Genomic DNA, 8,898 nt, shown 5'->3' on the forward strand with positions numbered 1-8,898 from the left:
AAATATATTTGTGGTTTTATTCTTACATAATATTGTTTCATTCAAGATACTTTTTATATTAAACATGCTTAAAGAATTATACAACATATTATCAAGAATAACATTTTCTAAAGAATACGGATTTTATTCTTTAAGAATCACTATTTACATTCATCCGTAAACAAAAAGACTATAAACAATTATTACAATCATTCTAAAAAAATTATGACTAATAATGGTTTAAGGATTACATTTATTCTTAAATATTAAAACTAAAAATGGTTAAAAAAAACATCAAAATCTAACAAAAACACTACTCTATTCCGAAAGAATATTATTCCGAAAGAATATTATTCCGAAAGAATATTATCGTTCTCCATGTTTTCTTCATTTTCCACATTAATGGCAACCTCTTCAAAACCTAAATTCACAAGGAAAACATAATCAACTTTCAAATATTAAAAATTTTAGTGCATTAAATAGAATAAAACAATAAATTCTAATAGAATGTGATATATATTCAAATAGAATATAACTATAATTTCTACAAACCAATATTAACAATCATCTCTAAACTTGCAATGTATATTATTCTGAAAGAATGTAATGTTTCATTATATAGGATGTTATTCCATAAGAATCGAGACCAATAACAAGATTATAAACCAATTTTATTCTGACAGAATTGGTTAGGGTAATTCATTGCTTAAGTTGACAAGGAATTCAAGATTCTATTCTAACAAAATTAGAATTCGATATTCCATTCTAGCAGAATGATCGACATCAAGATGCATTAAAAAAAAACCTAGATTTCAACTATGCATTTTATCGAACACTTGGTGTGCTTCTTCAGTTTCTTCAAAAAAAAATTAGTGAGAGTCTTACCAATTCAGTTTCTTGGTGGTCGAGAACTGGAGATACAACTAAAAAACATGTTATGATTAGTACAAGAGCATACCAATTAAGTTTCTTGGTGGTGTCGTTGACGACCTAAAATCCCCTGCTGCCTTCGTTTTCACCTCCTTTTGCAGACTCCACAACAGGCACCGAGCACCTCTTCACCGCCATCTGCTGCTGTTGCTTTTCCCCGGATTTCTTGTTGTCGACAACGAGAAGAAGCAACCCTAATCAACAAATTAGGGCATAAATCTTCAGAATTCGTTGATGAAATGTGGAGGGAAGTGGGGATCGCTGGAGAAAAAGACGATGTTCGATGCAGACGAAGGAGGGTCGTGAAAGAAGAAGAACCGGAGTAGAGAATTTTGTGAGGAGGCGAGATAGTTTTGTGAGCAACGACTAACTGATAAAGGGACGGTGGTTTTCTAGGGTTTAACTAATTAAGGAGAGATTAATTGAATGATTTTTTACCATAATTAGATATACTAAGTTTACCATTATACCCTTTTTTAATTTAATTAATGATTTATTGTTTCCTGAATTCTCATTGGTGCATTTAGGCACACACTATTTGCTAAAAACATTTGAACCTAGCTCTCTCTCTCTCTCTCTATATATATATATATATATATATATATATATATATATATATATATATATATATATATATATATATATATATATAATTTAATATTATTTGAATATTATCATGTATTAATCAAAGTATTAATTTGTAAATTATAATGTTGCATTATTATTAACTATGTTTAATAGAATTTAATCCTAATTTCCATCATTTTTTTAGCGCTGATAATACTGGTCACTCTCCAAAATCACTATTAAACTAAACATTTTTAATGTTATTTAAACAATTTATTTGTATTTATGAATTAGGATTTTGCTTTTTTCATAATTATAAAGTTTTATTTACGTTTTATAATTTAAGTGGTATAGTATTTAATTATATAATTTATTTAATTGATTTTAAATGGGTTAATCCAAGTTTAACCTATTTATTTAATAGGTTGGGTCGGAAACTACATAAACAGGTCAACCCGGTGACAACCCATTTATTTAAAAGGTTGGGTTGGGTTGGAAATATCAACCTATTTAAATAAACAGGTTGGGTTGGGTTGAAATTTTCAACCAAATTATTAAATGGGTTGAACCCGAACCCAACCCAACCCAGGTCAACCCATTGACACCTCTAAGAGAAATGCGCACATTGTTCTGTAGGGATTCAAATTGTATAAATTTGATAGCTTTAAAAAGAACATCAAGTTATAAAAGTTTCATGGATCACTTATGTAATTACTGTTTTTGTGTAGGTACGCGACAAGGCTAAACGTAGGGATGAGCAAAAGGACCGAACCGGCCCGAACAAAAATCAAGAACCGAACCGGCCCGGCGGTTCTACCGGTTCCCGATTCTTACCGGTTCTTGTCGTGTCTTCAAATGTTGGAACCGGTCCTCGAAAAATAGCATCATACGGTTCCGGTTTTTGCCGGTTCTACCGGTTCCAGTTATATCGGTTCCGGTTCCTACCGGTTCCCGGTTCCAAAAATCCACAAAAATAACGTCCCGGTCCCGGCCCGACCGGTTCCATCGGGTTCCGGTTCCGGTTCCGGCCGGTTCCCCTGTCCATTTGCTCATCCCTAGCTAAACGAATATATTCCACACACCACTTTTGTTTTACTATTTAAATTTCTTATTTTCTTTTTAAATACTACCCGACTAAACTCACCCATCGAATTAATATTGGACCCTTTCTTCCTTACCTAAAAATCCTCATTTTCTGCCATTTTTAAATATCTTGGAGCTTCGAAAATAATGTCAAATAAATAACTAAAATCACCATTAGTCATCTCCACTTCATTCTAACATACATTCATAAATAATTTTTTCAGAAATAAACTCAAATCAACTTGAATTCAAGCTTTTTACCAAAAATCAAAACACTTCAAAATCATCATCAATTAAACTCCTAATGGCCTGAATAGAGACATTAAATGGAACTAAAACACGAAGTATAGATGTATAAACCTAATGAAAGGACTATACCAAGCTAAAATCAAAGAATCATACCTTAATTTGCTAGAAAGCTCCGAAAATCTTCCCAATCTACTATCTCCGATTTCACTATAGTTTTCTCGCCTTTTCTCACAATTTCACTGGGTTTTCTGCTCGATTTCTCAAGCTCTTTATAATGTCTAAGGCCTTGGACGTTATAAACCCTTCAAATGCTTGAATTTATTTTGCCAATCAAGATGACGATTTTAGGGTTTAAAACTCATTATTTTTCCTAATTAAACTCAATTACTCCTAATTAATCCCCCATTATATTATTTTAATAATATAGTTAAATTGTATATATATATATATATATACATTTTTTTTTAAAAAAAATTGAGTTATCACAAACTTCCCCCTTCGAAAAATTCCATCCTCAGAATTTGAACTAAACGACCAAATAAGGGTATTTGGTCTTCTTATCTCATACGTTTCCCGATGTCGCATTTGACCCTTTATGTTGCTTTCACTGAGCTTTCATGAGTTGTATCTGCACATTCCTTAACTTCTTGACCAGATAATCCATTCCTCAATGTAAACTCTTCCAAAATGATGACATGAAACTAAGATTCTGATCATAAATAGACAAGAGAACGATCTCATTAATAACTTTTCCCACAAGTATGTTTCACCCAATGACACAATTTAAGGGAACATTTTAGATATCCAAAGAAAGAACCAATGATCCACTTCCCTTCCCACTTGGCACAACACATCCATTATGCTCAAGCATTTAAATATCCAAGGAAATGAGTAACATCTCAAATCCTATATCGGTCAGTTACAATACATCCGTTATGTTCCCTACTATCATACACCCATGTCCCCACTAAATGTGCCATCATACACCAGTTAAACAAATCTAAAAACTTTCCACTTATCATCTACCATGGATTCTTTCTGATTCTTCTTTGGTCCACCCAGTAAACTGATAGTTACATCAATTCTCATCAATTTGAATCTTACTTGATTCCTTCCTTAGCTTATGACTTAGTGTATAAGTGACAACGTTAACCTTCCATAATCAGTAAAGATCCTACACCTTCTTTGACTCTTAGTAATCCATACACATTTACAACGTCCCATCCTTTTCAAGCAGGTCCTACAACTATTAAATAAACCCTTATTTAGTACCCACGCCTGAATAGTTTTCTTATTATAATATATGTTAGCTTGGTTTTTGACAACCAATCCATTCCTACCACAATATCAAAATCTCATAGTGCTACGGGTGCTAGTATTAATGGTACTAAACAACTGTTTATTTAAATCAAACAATCATCAAATTCTGTTCTTACGATTACACAATGATCATCATCAGTCTTTATTTCTAAAGCTTTTGCACCCACATTTTGACACTTACAAAAAGTAATGAAAAAAAATGTTTTCATCCACATTCAATAGAACCCTATAATATAGAGTTACTAAGAAAGTACATGCCACTATATCGGGGTATCCTGAGATGTCATATGGAAAACTCTTCCTTTTGCTCTTGTCGTTTCTGCCTTTTCATCTCCCGACTGATTCCCTTTCTCTGTCATCATGCGTTGGTTATTGTTACCCTTTTTCTGAGGACAGTTTGACCTGATGTGATTTGGGGACCCACACCCATAACATACTTTCCCCATTTTACAATCTGAAGCGATATGTCCTATCTTTTCACATTTGTAGCAAGTTCTTTGGTTCATATTACACTCCCCTTTATGGAATCGTTTGATATAGTACAATGTTCTAACCCAGACTGTTTCTCATAGTTACGATCTGAACTAGAAGTCTTGCCTTTCTTTGAGTATGTATTTGAACTTTCAAACTTCCTTTTTCCTGAATCCTTATTCTCACCCTGACGATTCTTTTCCCGCTCTCGGCCTTCCGCGATGGCTACAGCAGACTGGAAGGTACCTGGTTTCTGAATTTCTACAAATTCACGAATGGCTGTTTTTAGACCCCAAATATACCTCTCCACCCTTCTTTTTTCCGTAGACACGCAAAATTCGGCAAACCTAGCTTTCTCCGTGAACTTAGTGGTGTACTCTCTCACCGTCATATTCCCTTGTTCCAACCTCAAGAATTCTTCCTCCAACTGTTTAACCGCCGTTCGAGGGCAAAAATTTTCTTTAAAGATTCTTAGAAACTCATCCCACGACATCTTCTTGGCCGCCTCACGCTCCCTAACTTCTTTCACCATGCCCCACCAATGTATTGCCTCCCCTTTTAGCATTGTCGCAACATAAATCACCTTGTCCTCATCCGCACACTTGCTAGTATCAAATGTTCCCTCAATCTCTATAATCCATGTTGATGACAAAACGGGGTCAATTTCTCCGTTAAATACGGGTGGCTTACAATTCATGAATGTCTTGTACCTACAACCTTGCCGATCGTGGTTGTCATGATGCCTTGAGGGTTGTGCAATACTTGGTTCCTGATTCATATTTGGTGTACTGTACTCATAGTCTTCTTCACCTCCGCCCAAGTTACCTTCATACTCACCCATTATTGCTTCTCGTGCCTGAGCAACTACATCTAGCAAGGTGGCTCGAATTGCCTGAGCAATGTCATCAGCCAACTCTTCTCTAGTGACCATGTTTGTCGTACGACCCCTTCCACAACCTCGACCTCGACCACGGTGGGAGTCGGAGCTACCCTGGCCAGGCGGTGCATCCATCGGTGCTGTTACTGCTCCTCTCCCTCTTCCACTACCCCTGCCCCCTCCTCTTCCTTGGCCACATCCACGACTCATATTAGGGATCAACGGAATGTTCGGTACATCTCCAGGCGCTCTAACATAAGCTCCAATTGGGATGTGTTCTTCCTCCGGGGTGACCCTAGCAAACCTTTCAGATCTCCTTGAAGACATGATACCTACAAGAGAGATGTGGTCTAATTTAGTCGTTTGATTACCTCTTGTTCCTTCCGTCTAAGCTTAAAAGTGTTTATGCAAACACTTAATCTGCTTAAACATCTATCTGATACCAACTTGTAACACCCCAATTTTCAAATATCGATTAAATGAAAAATAATAATTCCAACTTCTCCCAAGATCAGAACCTACTTATAGACTAAACTACATCGGAAGAAAAATAAAATAAAATAAAGTCTTCAATTGAACAACTTCGGGTGTTACGTCTTTGCGGAATTCCTATGTCGTCTCTGGATCAATCATTCTCCTTGAACTTTTCTCAACCACTTGCTAAATAGTTTCCTAGGTTGCGCACATTTAAAGTTTCTAAAAGGGGTAAGCCTAGGGCCTAGTGAGTTCGTGTTGCACATACATGTCTATCACATAAAAAAAACAAATAGTTTTATCATATAGTTTCAATAAATCATACAACAAACATATCACCTGATGACATAATTTAGGGGGGCGATTAATTATCCAAAGAAAGAACCAAAAGTTCATTTCTCTTCTCCTTGAGACAACTCATCATCCATTGTACTCAAGTATTTTAAATATCCAAGGAAACGAGTATGATTCTCAATTCTCATTCACGCCGATCACACACATATGTCATGCTCACGACGATTAAACACCACTCGTTCCCGCTAAACATGTCATCCAAAAACACATACAGTAGATAACAAATCCAAAATAACATTTGTACACAACCATACTTATCATAAAACATATTGTCAATAAATAAATAAAAATCACATAATAAACGCATGCCAAACATTTATGTGCGAGCAACCACAAAACACGAAAAAAAAACTCACCTCGTTGTCGTTATGTCGTAACCGAAGCTTACCACGATACCCGCATCCTACATTTTACCAACAATTTTTCTAAGACTATGATCCTAGAAAGCATCTTATGTGTCCATTTTGGTTCCACTATCTATATGTCTCGTTCGGCCAACTAATGATTATTTATTTACGTTAATTAATTACAACGATTTGTAATGAAGGGACCATTTTGTAATTTCAGTTATCATATAATATGTAACGTATTTGCTAAACTTTTTTTTTTTACTATAAAATTATATTAGCCAGCCTATCAACAATGAAGGGACCATTTATGCAAATATCATTTTAATTCAATTGAAACACTTTTGAAATTGACGCTTGAAAAAGAAAAACGCGCACATTCTTCTGCGGGGATTCAAATTGTATAAATTTGATAGCTTTAAAAAGAACATCAGGTTATAAAAGTTTCATGGATACTTTTGTAATTACTGTTTTTGTGTAGGTAGGCGGCAAGGATAAAACGAATATATTCCACACACCACTTTTGTTTTACTATTTAAATTTCTTATTTTCTTTTTAAATACTACCCCGACTAAACTCACCCATCGAATTAATACCGGACCCTTTCTTCCTTACCCAAAAATCCTCATTTTCTGCCATTTTTAAATATCATGGAGCTTCGAAAATAACGTCAAATAAATAACTAAAATCACCATTAGTCATCTCCACTTCATTCTAACATACATTCATAAATATTTTTTTCAGAAATAAACTCAAATCAACTTGAATTCAAGTTTTTTACCAAAAATCAAAACACTTCAAAATCATCATCAATTAAACTCCTAATGGCCTGAATAGAGACATTAAATGGAACCAAAACACGAAGTATAGATGTATAAACCTAATGAAAGGACTATACCAAGCTAAATTCAAAGAATCATACCTTAATTTGCTAGAAAGCTCCGAAAATCTTCCTAATCTCCTATCTCCGATTTCTCTCTAGTTTTCTCGCCTTTTTTCACAATTTCACTGGGTTTTCTGCTCGATTTCTCAAGCTCTTTATAATGGCTAAGGCCTTGGACGTTATAAACCTTTCAAATGCTCGAATGTATTTTGCCAATCAAGATGACGATTTTAGGGTTTAAAACTCATTATTTTTCCTAATTAAACCCAATTACTCCCAATTAACCCCCATTATATTATTTTAATAATATAGTTAAACTGTATATATATTTATACATTTTTTTTTTAATTTGAGTTATCATAATTATGGATCTTAAAAAAAAAACATTCATTTTGTGGTGCTCAGTTCTAGGGGTGAGAAAAAATTGAACTGCAAATAAAGAAAACCAAAAAACCCTATAAACCGAAGCCAATAAAATAAAATCGAAACAAAAACCAATGATGCGGTTTTTAATTTTGCAAAACCAAAGTTTTTCAGTGCGGTGCGGTTTTTATTTTTGTAAAAAACGAAAATAAACGAACCTCATCGAAAGAAAACATTTTCAGCTCCTTCTTTTGTGCTTATTAAAGTTATGCATTCATTTTTCACTATGAGAGTATCCTAGATATTATCCATAAAAATGCCTTTATTATTGAATCATCGAACTACGTTTGCTTAAGATATAAAGATTACACGTCTTCATATTTTTCTACCTGGTTCATCAGATACAAATTTCATTAAAATCTTTGCATATGACAAAATGGAAGAATAACCGTACAAAAACCCCCCACAGGGTTAAAAACCGCACCGCTGCCACAAGAAACCAGACAACAATACCGCATCGTTCGGTTTCTTTATTGGAAAACCCGTATTTGTGATTTACGGTTCAGTTTGAACCAATAACACACCAAACCGCATCATACTCACCCTACTCAGTTGTTCGTTTGAAAACGATGGCATGCCCATTTCAAATCTTAGTCACGTAACCACCATCTCTTTTGGCCTCAATATATAATTCTTGTATTATATTTTAATATTCTGATTAATTAATTAAACTATAAACATTTAATTAATTTTTTTGTTGCATGAAAGATGTGCGGGCTAAACTATCTCTTGTGGTTCGAGTATCGCATAAATCCAAGGATCTTTATTTTAGTTTTTAATTTTTTAAAAATGTATATTAAATATTAAATAATCAGAAATATATATTATGGGTTGGTTTTTGGGTTTGTATAAGTTTCTACAAAAATGGGTCGGTTCGGTTTTAGAGGGTACCAAAACTAAATTTTCTGTTTTGAAATCTTGAACCTAAACCGACGATTTCA

This window comes from Lactuca virosa, chromosome 7 (assembly GCF_052849685.1).
Source record: "Lactuca virosa cultivar CGN04683 chromosome 7, Lactuca_virosa_CGN04683_v6, whole genome shotgun sequence".
NCBI classification, from domain to species: Eukaryota; Viridiplantae; Streptophyta; class Magnoliopsida; order Asterales; family Asteraceae; genus Lactuca; species Lactuca virosa.